Source organism: Vigna angularis, chromosome 1 (assembly GCF_016808095.1).
Source record: "Vigna angularis cultivar LongXiaoDou No.4 chromosome 1, ASM1680809v1, whole genome shotgun sequence".
Taxonomy (NCBI): domain Eukaryota; kingdom Viridiplantae; phylum Streptophyta; class Magnoliopsida; order Fabales; family Fabaceae; genus Vigna; species Vigna angularis.
Window position 1 is genome coordinate 24,308,181 of NC_068970.1, and position 13,299 is coordinate 24,321,479.

General features: G+C 37.3%; 1 non-coding gene across 1 annotated transcript; it reads right to left on the minus strand.

The window, feature by feature from the left end:
• Nucleotides 1–8,518: 8,518 nt before the first annotated feature.
• LOC128195152 (small nucleolar RNA R71) lies at nucleotides 8,519–8,621 on the minus strand. Its single transcript, XR_008246724.1, has one exon. It is a non-coding gene; the product is annotated as a small nucleolar RNA R71 (small nucleolar RNA).
• Between the last annotated feature and the right edge of the window lie 4,678 nt (nucleotides 8,622–13,299).

Below are 13,299 nucleotides of genomic sequence, written 5' to 3' on the forward strand. Positions count from 1 at the left end.
TAAAATCTTCAAATATTACATGTATAAATTTAAAATGTGTAAGCTTAATTTAATTACAGTTCAAATATTTTTAGCAATTAGATTGGGCTATATGCATTATTAAATTTTTTATCAGTTTAAGTGGTAACTCATCTAAAAAAATTATTAAAAAAGTTATGCAAAATTATATATGTTTCGGGTGTAAGGATTGAGATAACCGTCTAAAGTTTTATAGGTTGTCAGGTCCAAATACTAAGTTCAACGGTTCATCTTTATACTACCATTCGTTTGTGTTGTTCGATTGTAAAAAAAAAAATTCAAAGTGAGTCATTTACTACAAAAAAAGAGATGATAAATAGGGTTAGTCAACACAAAGTTATGTCCTAAGAAATTCAATAGTAATCTTAGTATTTCAGATTATAAAATTGTATGTAGAAATAAAAGTTGAAGAAAATAATAATGTGAAAAGGGATATTTAAAAGAGTGAAAATAAATGATAAAATAAACAAATTAGTTATCCAGTTTATTCACAATTAATTAGTTATCAAATTATTATTATTCATCTAAGTTTCAAACAAAATCAAATTAATTAAACAAACATCAATCAATTGTTAGCAAAAAGAAAAGATGAACATATTGCTTCAATAAAAAGTTTTGGTGACGATGATGATACATGGAGAAGTGTTGAAGACCTAAAGAATGTTTTAATTCAAGAGATACATTGAAGATTAAATAATTTAGTTGTTAAAGTCTTGTAATCTATGTATTGTATTTAAAGATCTATATTATTTTGATTAGGTTATATATATATATATATATATATATATATATATATATATATATATATATATATATATATATATATATATATATATATATATATATATATATATATATAACTTTATTAGATGAATTGATACACTATATCTTGTGATAATGATTTAATGTATAAAACTTTTTAATCTTGTGATAATGATTTAACGTATAAAACCTTCTAATGAAAAGAAAAATGTATTCTTATAATCTTATTCTTGTATTTTTTTTGTCATTGTTTTGAATCCAGCATGATAATGGATAATGTTAATAATATATTTACTTATTATTTTTAGCGTATGGAGTTGAGCCATTTAAAACAATTTTCTTGTCTCTTACGTTTTCCTCTTCTTGTTGGGATAGACAAATCTTCAATTGATCGGGTGTACATGCTAAAGATACTTTTGATGCTTAAGTCAGTTCAAGTTCGATCAATTAAGCAATTAATATTGTAATAAATGCATCGTAAAAGTCTCAACAACCATACATTTGAATTATATTTAGGTTTCTCCATAAGCTTCTGATTAAGGTCACTCTAATCACAACCTAATTTTGTTAAACATGATTATTAACATGTTTAAATTAGCTAATTTTGATGGTAACTAATCGATCTTCTCCAAGATTGGACGTTTGATTGAATTACTTTGATCAATATGTACCCATAAATACATATATAGTACACTTCTAATCATGCAAAACATATTAATTAAGAAAAAACAAAGTAGTTAAACATATAGTTATTATAAATAAATAAACAAATAAGCAAATATAAGTTAAATTTCCACCACAAACATAAATAAATTATCATATAAATTAATAAATTATATTATAAATAATAAACTATATTTTTTACAAATTCTGTACAAAATAAGTACTTAAAATAATAAATTCTATCGTACCCTAGTACGGTCTATGCCTTCAAACGGTCGGCCATAGGAATGACGATAGGTGGAAAACATTAAGTAACTTTAAGTATAACCTCTAATCAAATTTATTACAACCTCTAATCAAGTTTATTGCTAAACATTACTTATTAGGTATTGGATCGTGATTACAATTTTGCTAATCATAAGTCCATCTTAAGACTTATAAATACATGTCAGATGTATGCATTTATTGCGAATTTAAAATTTTATTATGATATCAAGAAAAATGTAAAAAAAATATTTGATAGTGATTCTCAACCACCCAAAACATAAACAAAAAATATTAATAAAATAAATATATATTGATAAATATAATAAAGTATATCACTATCTGTTGGGAAACAGCGGTACTTGTTCCCTCCTCTGTGAGCCCCAAAATGGGCACTATGCGGAAGCGTAAAAAATGAAAGCGTAGGGAAAGAGAAAATTAACACTGGAAATTTTAACGTGGAAAATCCTCTCGGAAAAAAACGACGGGATCTAGTCTAGAAAAATATCTCCACTATAAAAGTAGGATTACAGTGTTTCTCTCACTCTCTGAGGATCTCACAGTAAATCTCACCCTCTCGGATGGTATACAAAACTCTCACTTTCACACTCACAGTATCTTCTACTGTACTGTGTCTACACCTCTCGGTATTTCTCTCACACACAAAAAAACTCTATTTCTCTCCTTCACCGTGGCTCTCTTTTCTTCACGGTGGTATTCTTCTTCTCTGTTGGGTGTTTTGCTTCACTTTGCTTCTCAATTTATGGAAGAAGAGAGTGCAAGAGTCCAAGGAACATAGTTGGTGAGGTGCACTCATGTTCCGTGAAACAAGGAGAAATGGGAGACATTTTCTCCAACTTTCGGTGCACTATCTTTTGGTGCATTAATTCTCACTTTGTTCAGCAAGTGGTGGGTCCATTTGTTTGTTTATTCAACAAATCTCCCCCATAAACATTTAAATGGACCTTTTTATCTTTTTGACTTAGTCAGAAGGTACCAATATACCAGCACATTGGCAACAGTCTTCAACCTTCTTGGTTGGTATTGACTTAGTCATCATGTCAAACCAATTCAAGTCTGTATGGATTTTCTCTATCTTCAATTTCTTCTCATACAGCGCTTCTCGTATCCAGTGATACCGCACGTCGATATGCTTCGAGCGTGAATGGAACATGGGGTTCTTGGTTAGATGGATGATACTTTGATTATCACAGTTCACCACATAATCATCTTGATCATGTCCTAATTCACTTAGGAAATTCTTCATTCATAGCATCTCTTTAGAGGCTTCAGTCACCGCTACATACTCTGCTTCAGCAGTAGACAATGTCACACATTTTTGTAGCTTTGACTGCCAAGAAACAGCTCCCCCTGCAAAAGTAATCAGATAACCTGATGTTGACTTCCTTGAATCGACATCTCCAACCATGTCTGAGTCTGAATATCCGATTAGCTTTAGATCTCCATTGCCAAAACACAAGCTACTTTTGGCAGATCCTCTTAGATACCTCAGTATCCACTTAATAGCTTCCCAATGCTCCTTTCCTGGATTCGACAGGTATATGCTCAAAACTCCTACAGCATAGCCAATATCTGGCCTTGTACAAACCATTGCATACATAAGGCTACCCACGGCAGAAGAGTAGGGAACCTTGTTCATTTCTTCCTTTTCTTCTTCATTCTTTGGACATTGAGACTTGCTAAGTTTGAAATGTCCAGCAATTGGAGCACGAGCAGATTTGGCATTGTGCATGTTGAACCTTTTGAGAATCTTCTCAATATAATCTTCTTGAGATACCCACAACATTCTTCTAGAACGATCTCTGGAGATTTTCATTCCAAGTATCTTCTTTACTGCACCCAGGTCTTTCATGGCAAAAGACTTGCTCAATGCCTTCTTGAGAGCAGCTATTTTAATTTTGTCCTTCCCTACAATCAACATATCATCAACATACAAGAGAAGTATGATGGACTCACCATTTTCATAATGCTTCACAAACACGCAATGGTCTGCGGAGGTCTTCTTGAAATTATGTTGGATCATGAAGGAATCGAATTTCTTGTACCATTGTCTTGGAGCTTGCTTCAGACCATAGAGGCTTTTCTTCAGACGACACACCAAGTGTTCTTTGCCTGGTTCTTCAAAACCCTCTGGTTGCTTCATGTAAATTTCTTCCTCTAGGTCTCCATGTAAGAATGTTGTTTTGACGTCCAGTTGTTCAATCTCCAAGTTTAGTGTTGCTGCCAGACCGAGAATTGCTCTAATGGATGTCATCTTCACCACTGGTGAAAATATTTCGTCGAAGTCTATTCCTTTCTTCTGGTTGCACCCCTTCACGATAATTCGTGCTTTGTACCTTGGGCTTGGGTTGTTCTCTTCATTCTTGAGCTTGAACACCCATTTGTTCTGCAATGCTCTTCTTTCTTTTGGTAATTCTACCAAATCATAAGTCTGATTTTCCTTTAAGGATTGCATCTCCTCTTCCATGGCTTGCAACCATTTGCATTTGTCTTCCGTCTCCATTGCTTCTACAAAGCTTTGAGGTTCACCTTCATCAGTAAAATTAACATATTCATCTGAAAAATACCTTCTTGACGGTTGCTTCTGTCTTGTTGATCGTCTCAATTGGGGTTCTTGCGGAGCATCCTCAATTGGTTGATCTTCTTCTGTCAGATTAGGTTGATCTGCTTCTTCAGCCATTTCATCAAGTTGTAACTCCTGATTTGGCTCAGCTTGATGAGTCTCTCCCCCTAAGTTGTTCATCACAATAGGGCTTTGATCACTTATCAGCTTAAGTGTTGGTTTCTCCACTTTCTTGATGTCTAGGATCGTTTGATCTTCAAAGAACACCACATATCTGCTTCGAACAATCTTTCTGTTTGCAGGATCCCATAATCTGAAACCAAATTCATCTCTTGGAGAACCAAGGTATATGCACTCTTTCGCCTTAGCATCGAGCTTTGCTCTTTCATCTTTCGGAATGTGAACTGATGTCTTACATCCGAAGAATCTCAAGTTGCGATATGATTCATTTTTACCGGACCATACTTCTTCTGGTATCTTACCGTTTAATGGTCTTGAAGGTGATAAGTTGATTAAATCAGCTGCTGTCACCACTGCCTCTCCCTAGAATGACTTGGGAAGTTTTGCGTGAGACAACATGCTCCTTACCTTCTCGGCAATCGTTCTGTTGAATCTTTCAGCTACACCATTCATCTGAGGTGTCTTGGGAGGTACTTTCTCATGTTTGATCCCATGAGTCTTGCAATAGTGCTCGAATGGACCTCTATACTCTCCACCATTATCGCTTCTCAAACATTTCAACTTTCTACCAGTTTCACGTTCAACTGAGGCGTGAAACTCCTTGAAGATTCGTAGAACTTCATCTTTTCTCTTCAATGGATAGACCCACAGCTTTCTGGAGTGGTCATCAATGAAGGTAACAAAATATTGAGCTCCACCAAGGGACTTTTCAGATGTTGAACAAACATCTGAGTGTACAAGATCCAAAATATGCTTTTTTCTTCTTCCACTTTCAGATCTACGGAAGGACACTCTATGCTGCTTACCTGCTAAGCAGTCTTCACATAATTCAAGTGGTTGTCCTTTTATACTTTGGAGATGATCTTTCACAAGGATCTCTAATCCTTTCTCGCTCATGTGGCCTAGTCTTTTGTGCCACAACTCCTTACTTTCTTCTTGAGCAACATTCGTCTCTCCTTTGTATATTTTTCCTTGCATGCAGTACAAGGAGCCTTCCTTCTTGCCTCGAGCAACAATCATGCTTCCTTGACAAAGTTTCCATCTTCCATCGCTGAATTGGTTGTTCATTCCAGCATCATCTAGCTTACCGACTGAGATAAGGTTTAGACGTATCTCTGGTACATGTCTTACCTCCTTCAACACAAGTTTGTTTCCATTTTGTGTCGTCAAAGTCACTTCTCCTATGCCCACAATTTTGCTTGTGACATGATTACCCATCTTCACTGTTCCAAAGTCTCCTTTTTGATAGGATGAGAAGAATCCCTCATGAGGAGTAACATGGAAAGATGCTCCGGTATCTACTATCCAAGTGCAATCATCAAAAGCAATATTTAGATAGTTTACCTCAGTGATAAGGAACACATTCTCATAATTTGATACCACCGCTGTTGTGGTCTTTTCCTTCAACTTCTTTTTGGGATCTACCATATCAGGGTGTACAGTTCCATTCTTCCGATCTCTCTTCAGGAATCTACATTCTGGCTTCTTGTGACCATCTTTTCCACAATAAAAGCATGTCAAACCTTTGGAACGAGACTTGAATCTTCCTCGTGACTTTTCACGTTTTCCTTTGCTTCTATTTTCACTCCTTCCTCTATTCTCAACAACATTGGCTTCTGAGTGACTACTCGATCCCCTTTCTTTCCTTCTGGATTCTTCATTCAGTAAACTGTCTGTGATGTTATCCAGACTGAGCTTTCCATCTGGTGCTGAGTTACTGAGAGGGACCACCAACGTGTCCCAGCTCTCAGGTAGAGAACTAAGGAGTAAAAGAGCCTGTAATTCATCATCAATTTTCATTTCTGCTTTCATTAACTGGTTCACAATACCTTTGAAGGTATTGAGATGCTCGATCATATTCTGATCGTCAGAATACTCCAACTTTACGAGTCGTTGATAGGTGAAAAGTTTACTTGTTTTTGTTGCTTAAATTGTTGTGCTTTTGAGTAAATTTTAGTGTTAATTCTCATGAAAAGTGTATAATTGTTGATATAAGTATAATTTGGACTGTTTAAATGTTTTTGATGCTTTTGTTGTTTATTTTGATGAAAAATAAGGATTGGATATCATAAAAGACTTGGATCACACTCATAGGCACAGTTTTGCCGAGAAGATCGCGCCCGGGCGCGAGAAAAAGGACCCCCGGGCGCGAATTTGCCGAGAGGATCGCGCCCGGGCGCGGGAAAAAAGGGCGCCGGGCGCGAATTTACCGAGAGGTTCGCGCCCGGGCGCGAGATAGAAAGGGGCGCCTGGGCGCCGCTTAGAAGAAAGAGGACGCTCGTCCAGAGTGAGGACGCTCGTCCAACGCTCGTCCAGGACGCTCGTCCAGCATGTAGAGGACGCTCGTTCGTCCAGCAGAAGCACTTGGACGCTCGTCCATAAAATGACCAAGAGAGGACGCTCGTCCAGAATTGGGCCGTTCGTCCAGAATTGGGCCGTTCGTCCAGAATTGGGACGCTCGTCCAGAAATTGGACACGCGTCCAGAAAATGGCCCACTCAATTATTGAACTCTTCTATTTTAAAAAGCTGATTCAGAGATGCAGAAAGGGGATCTGGAACGGGGAGGAGCAGAGGGACGCTGCTGCAGCTTCTCCAAGGGGCTTCCATGGTGGAAATTCACCAATTTCCACCATCCAATCCATCATTTCTCTCTTCTATGATGTATATGTGTAGTTAAAACTCCATTTCACTGGGGTTGAGAGTAAATTTCTGAAACTCTTTGTAATTTCTCTATTAATGCATGATCTTGTATGAATTTTGTGTTCTATCTTTATTTTTCATGCTTTTGATGGAAATCTGAGCTATTTGAACGGTTAAATCATTGGAAAATGTATGAGACCGCGGACCTAGGATAGAACTGCTAAAGGATTTCGAGTCCTAGACATAGGAGGGAATTTTTAGTCATATGTGACATTGTGTTTAAGGCAAATCTGATAATTGAATTAGCTAAGGAATTAGCAATTTAGTTTGAATGATTAAGAACTGTCTCTGAGGAATCAGGACTGCATGCGCCTAGGATGTCGATGCTTAATTTTGAGGAATTGTGTTAGTAGAAAATTACCGGAGTGATGAACTTGAATTTCAACCCCAGTGAACTTTAATTCATCTGTTTTTACCACTTTAATTTCATCTGTATGCAAATCTTACTTGTGTTGTAAAATTAATCGCTAAATTAGTAAACTTTAAACAATTAATGAAACATAACAAATCTCTTGGGAAACGATATTCGGACTTACTGATTTATTACTTGAACGATCCGGTACGCTTGCCGAGGTCACAACAAGTTTTTGGCGCCGTTGCCGGGGATTTGTTTTTGTTTTCGTTGATTGTTTGTTGTTTATCTGGTTTAGTTGATTTTAGCTATCTATTGTCTAAGTGTGTATTGTGATTATATTTGAATTCTTGTACATATTTGTTATCATCTGTAGAGATTGTGTATTTTTGGATTGTTTTCTTTTAGTTTGTGTTTTGTATGAGAAGCAGAGAACAGGTTGAAAATCTACTTTTCGATCCGGAAATTGAAAGAACTGCTCGAAGGAACAACAGCAGAAGAAGGAGACAAAGTAGAGAATCTAGAGAATCATCTGCTATCTCTGAAGAAATTCTGGACTTTTCATCTGGGCAAGAAAAAGAAGAAATGGAAGATAATCGCACTGGAGAAGGTTCTGGGCAAGGAAGACGTACTCTTGCAGATTATAACACTTTCTCAGGACCTCTGCACTTCAACAGTATTGCAAGACCAGTGGTGAATGCTGCTAACATGGAGATGAAGCCAGCTCTTATTCATCTGGTGCAGAATAATCAGTTTCATGGATTATCTCACGAGAATCCATACACTCACTTGGCTACTTTCATGGAGATCTGTAATACAGTGAGGATTCACCAGGTTCCAGATGAAGCAATCCGACTCAGCTTATTTCCATTCTCATTGGCTGGTAATGCAAAAATGTGGCTGAATTCTTTTCCAGAGAATAGTCTGACAGTCTGGGATGATGTGGTTGCCAAATTCCTGAACAAGTTCTTCCCTCATTCCAAAGTCAATAAGGGAAAGCAGGAGATCTCTTCTTTCCAACAGGATGTTGATGAAACTCTAGGTCAAGCATGGGATAGATTCAAAGGCCTACTGAGAAAAACCCCTACTCATGGATTTGATGAGCCTACAATGTTAAATTTGTTTCTTGGAGGGCTGAAATCTCAAACAAAGTTAATGTTAGATGCATCAGCTGGAGGTAATATCAGATGGAAGACACCTGAAGATGCACATGAACTGATTGAAAACATGGCTGCAAATGATAATGAAGTTCAGAGTGAGAGAGCTCAATTTCAACAAAAAGGTGTTCTTCAACTTCAAACTCAAGATGCTTTACTAGCTCAGAACAAGATTATGACTCAGCAACTTGAGACATTAATGAAGAAGTTATCTCAGCTACCTAAAGAACTGCAAAATGTTTCTCAATTTCAACATCAGATGGTTCAGAGTTGTCAATTGTGCGGAGGAGATCATAATAATGGTCAATGTGTAGTGCAAAGCATGTCTCATGAAGAAGTACACTATATGGGAAATCAAGGTCTTCAGCCAAACTATGATCAACGTCAAAGTTTTAATCAAGGATGGAGACCTCATCCGAGTACGGGACATGCTATTCCTTTCAATAGACCACCTCCACAGAACTTTCAGCAACAACCTTCTCTGACAGAAAGAACTTCAAAACTGGAAGAAACTCTTCAGCAGTTTATGCAGGTATCAATTTCCAACCATAAAAGTACAGAAGCCTCACTTAGGAATTTGGAGATTCAGGTGGGTCAATTAGCTAAAAAGTTGGAAGAAAAACCAGAGAAGGACTTTGGGGCAAACACTGAAGTAAATCCAAAGGCAGACTGCAATGTTATTACTACAAGATCAGGAAGAATTCTGGAAGAAAGAGGGATTGAGAAAAAAGTGAGTGAAGAAAAAGATGAGATGAGTAAACATGGAGATGAAGAAAAAGAGAGAGAGGGAGAGAAAAAGAAAGAACATGTGTACGAGAAACCTCTTCCATATCCAATGGTTGTCTCTAGAAAGGATAAGGAAAGACAGTTCCAGAGTTTCATTGATATTTTCAAGAAATTGGAAATCAAGATGCCTTTCTCAGAAGCACTGAAACAAATACCTGCTTATTCAAGATTCATGAAAGATTTGCTCACTAAGAAGAAGAAGAAGTATATTGAGGAAGAAACTATAGAAGTACAGGGCCAATGCAGTGCTATCATTCAGAAGTTGCTTCCTCCAAAGTTTAAAGATCCAGGTAGTTTTACAATTCCATGCACTATTGGTGAACTGGCTATTGGGAATGCGTTAATTGATCTTGGAGCCAGCATCAATCTTATGCCTCTGTCAATGTTTAAGAAGATTGGAGAATTAGAGTTAAAGCCCACACGCATGACTCTACAATTGGCAGACAGGTCGATCAAATATCCACAGGGAGTAGTAGAAGATGTTCTTGTAAAGGTAGATAAATTCTTATTTCCGGTGGATTTTGTTGTCATGGAAATGAAAGAAGATACAGAAATTCCTCTGATTCTGGGAAGGCCATTCATGAAGACTGCTCGAGTGTTGATTGATGTTGATGAGGGAAAGCTCAAAGTGAGAGTTGAGGATGAAGAAGTAAATTTCAATGTCTTTGAAGCAATGACTCACCCAAATGATGAAGATACATGCTTTCTAATTGATGAACTTGAAGAAGTCTGCATGATTGCACGGAAGACGAAGCATATATCCTCACCTCTTAATCTGGATGTTTTAAAGGAGATTCCATCTGAGGAAGAAGAGAAAAGAGAACAGAAGTTGCACTTGAAGTTGCTACCTTCACTTCTGAATGATGTCAAACCCTTGGATCAACCACAGAGTGCTTCTTAGTGTCAAGCTAACGACGTTAAACAAGCGCTTACTGGGAGGCAACCCAGCTTTCTAACTCTATCTATTTATGTTTTCAGTTCTTTTGGTTGTGTGGATTGAATCTGAATATGTCAGGTTGTGTGGATTGATTTATGTTTCTGATTTGATTTGATTGTGAATTGTGTGTTTGTTGTTTGAATTTGAATTTGGAATTCTGTCCAATGATAACTGGCATGATTGTGAGATTGTTATTGAAAAATCTGAGTTTTAGAACTTGTGTTATGATTATATATGATTTGTTCTTGAATCTGATTGATTGTGACCCAGAAGTTGAATATCTGAGTGTACTGAGAAAGCTTTGAGAGCAAGTGAGAAGTTGTTATTGCTATGAATTTGGTTTTTGCATAATTCTTATTAACACAGATGCATTCTGGTTTAGAAATGAGAAAGGCAGTTTTGTTTGATGAAATTAGCTACTTGGCCAGATGACCACCCATATGTGAATATTCATCCATTGTTATCTTGTTTGAGCCTTATATATATTTGTTGTGAACCCTGAGCTTCTTACAGAACAATCTACCTTATCCAACACTCTAGGAGAAGAGAACAAGAAACATATTTGTCAAGAGATAGGTAGAAATTAAGTTTGGGGGAAATCATAATCAGTTGAATCTTAATCTGATGAAAAAAAAAACAAAAAGGGTTATTGTATCATGTAAATATGAAAAAGTATCAAAGTTAGAGAAAAATTGAAAAAAATGTGTTATGTGATGAATGAAGAGGAAGTTGATGAATAAAGTTTCAATGTTGTTATGTTCTTGTTCTCCTCTTCTTTAGTGTTGTTTTGTTTCCTTGTAAAACCATGTTTCTTCTAGCCAAGCCAAGTTATAACCTGAGAAAGTCCTTTTGATTTAAATCAGAATGTTTGAAGTGTATATGAGATGACTTGCAAAAGTTGATGAAGTAGTTGATGACAATCTGAGTATGAATTGGAGTTGTAAACACTTGCAGGTTGAGATAAACACAGATTGAGCATTATGGTTTTATTCTTTTTCTGGTTGTCTTATCATTTTGGATTCAAGAATTTGTCAATAAAGAAGTATAACATTTGATCTGAATATTTGGAGAAGTAAGTACAATCTCTACTTTTGTGACAGAGATTATGTGATGGAATACTAACTGCTTTGTTGGGTTTGTTTGTGTTGTTATTGTCTATTTTCATGAGGACACGAAAATATATAAGTTTGGGGGAGTTTGATAGGTGAAAAGTTTACTTGTTTTTGTTGCTTAAATTGTTGTGCTTTTGAGTAAATTTTAGTGTTAATTCTCATGAAAAGTGTATAATTGTTGATATAAGTATAATTTGGACTGTTTAAATGTTTTTGATGCTTTTGTTGTTTATTTTGATGAAAAATAAGGATTGGATATCATAAAAGACTTGGATCACACTCATAGGCACAGTTTTGCCGAGAAGATCGCGCCCGGGCGCGAGAAAAAGGACCCCCGGGCGCGAATTTGCCGAGAGGATCGCGCCCGGGCGCGGGAAAAAAGGGCGCCGGGCGCGAATTTACCGAGAGGTTCGCGCCCGGGCGCGAATTTACCGAGAGGTTCGCGCCCGGGCGCGAGATAGAAAGGGGCGCCTGGGCGCCACTTAGAAGAAAGAGGACGCTCGTCCAGAGTGAGGACGCTCGTCCAACGCTCGTCCAACGCTCGTCCAGGACGCTCGTCCAGCATGCAGAGGACGCTCGTCCAACGCGAAGAAGAGCACGCTCGTCCAGAGTGAGGACGCTCGTCCAGAGCGTCAGAGGACGCTCGTCCATAAAATGACCAAGAGAGGACGTTCGTCCAGAATTGGGCCGTTCGTCCAGAATTGGGACGCTCGTCCAGAAATTGGACACGCGTCCAGAAAATGGCCCACTCAATTATTGAACTCTTCTATTTTAAAAAGCTGATTCAGAGATGCAGAAAGGGGATCTGGAACGGGGAGGAGCAGAGGGACGCTGCTGCAGCTTCTCCAAGGGGCTTCCATGGTGGAAATTCACCAATTTCCACCATCCAATCCATCATTTCTCTCTTCTATGATGTATATGTGTAGTTAAAACTCCATTTCACTGGGGTTGAGAGTAAATTTCTGAAACTCTTTGTAATTTCTCTATTAATGCATGATCTTGTATGAATTTTGTGTTCTATCTTTATTTTTCATGCTTTTGATGGAAATCTGAGCTATTTGAACGGTTAAATCATTGGAAAATGTATGAGACCGCGGACCTAGGATAGAACTGCTAAAGGATTTCGAGTCCTAGACATAGGAGGGAATTTTTAGTCATCTGTGACATTGTGTTTAAGGCAAATCTGATAATTGAATTAGCTAAGGAATTAGCAATTTAGTTTGAATGATTAAGAACTGTCTCTGAGGAATCAGGACTGCATGCGCCTAGGATGTCGATGCTTAATTTTGAGGAATTGTGTTAGTAGAAAATTACCGGAGTGATGAACTTGAATTTCAACCCCAGTGAACTTTAATTCATCTGTTTTTACCACTTTAATTTCATCTGTATGCAAATCTTACTTGTGTTGTAAAATTAATCGCTAAATTAGTAAACTTTAAACAATTAGTGAAACATAACAAATCTCTTGGGAAACGATATTCGGACTTACTGATTTATTACTTGAACGATCCGGTAGGCTTGCCGAGGTCACAACAGTCGTCTGACTAGGTGAGCTTTGTTCCTGGGAGTCTTCTTTTAAATCATTGATTCAAGCTTTGTCCATAACTCATACGCATTGGTATAAGTCGATACATGCTCAAAGAGACTTCTGTCGATGTATTTCCGAATCATAGCCACTGCTTTACGATTCAGAATCTCCAGTCTTTTTCGGTCTTCCCTTCCGGAATTTCCAGATTTGTGATCGGCTCATACAAATCCTTGCAGTATAGATGATCTTCCATCA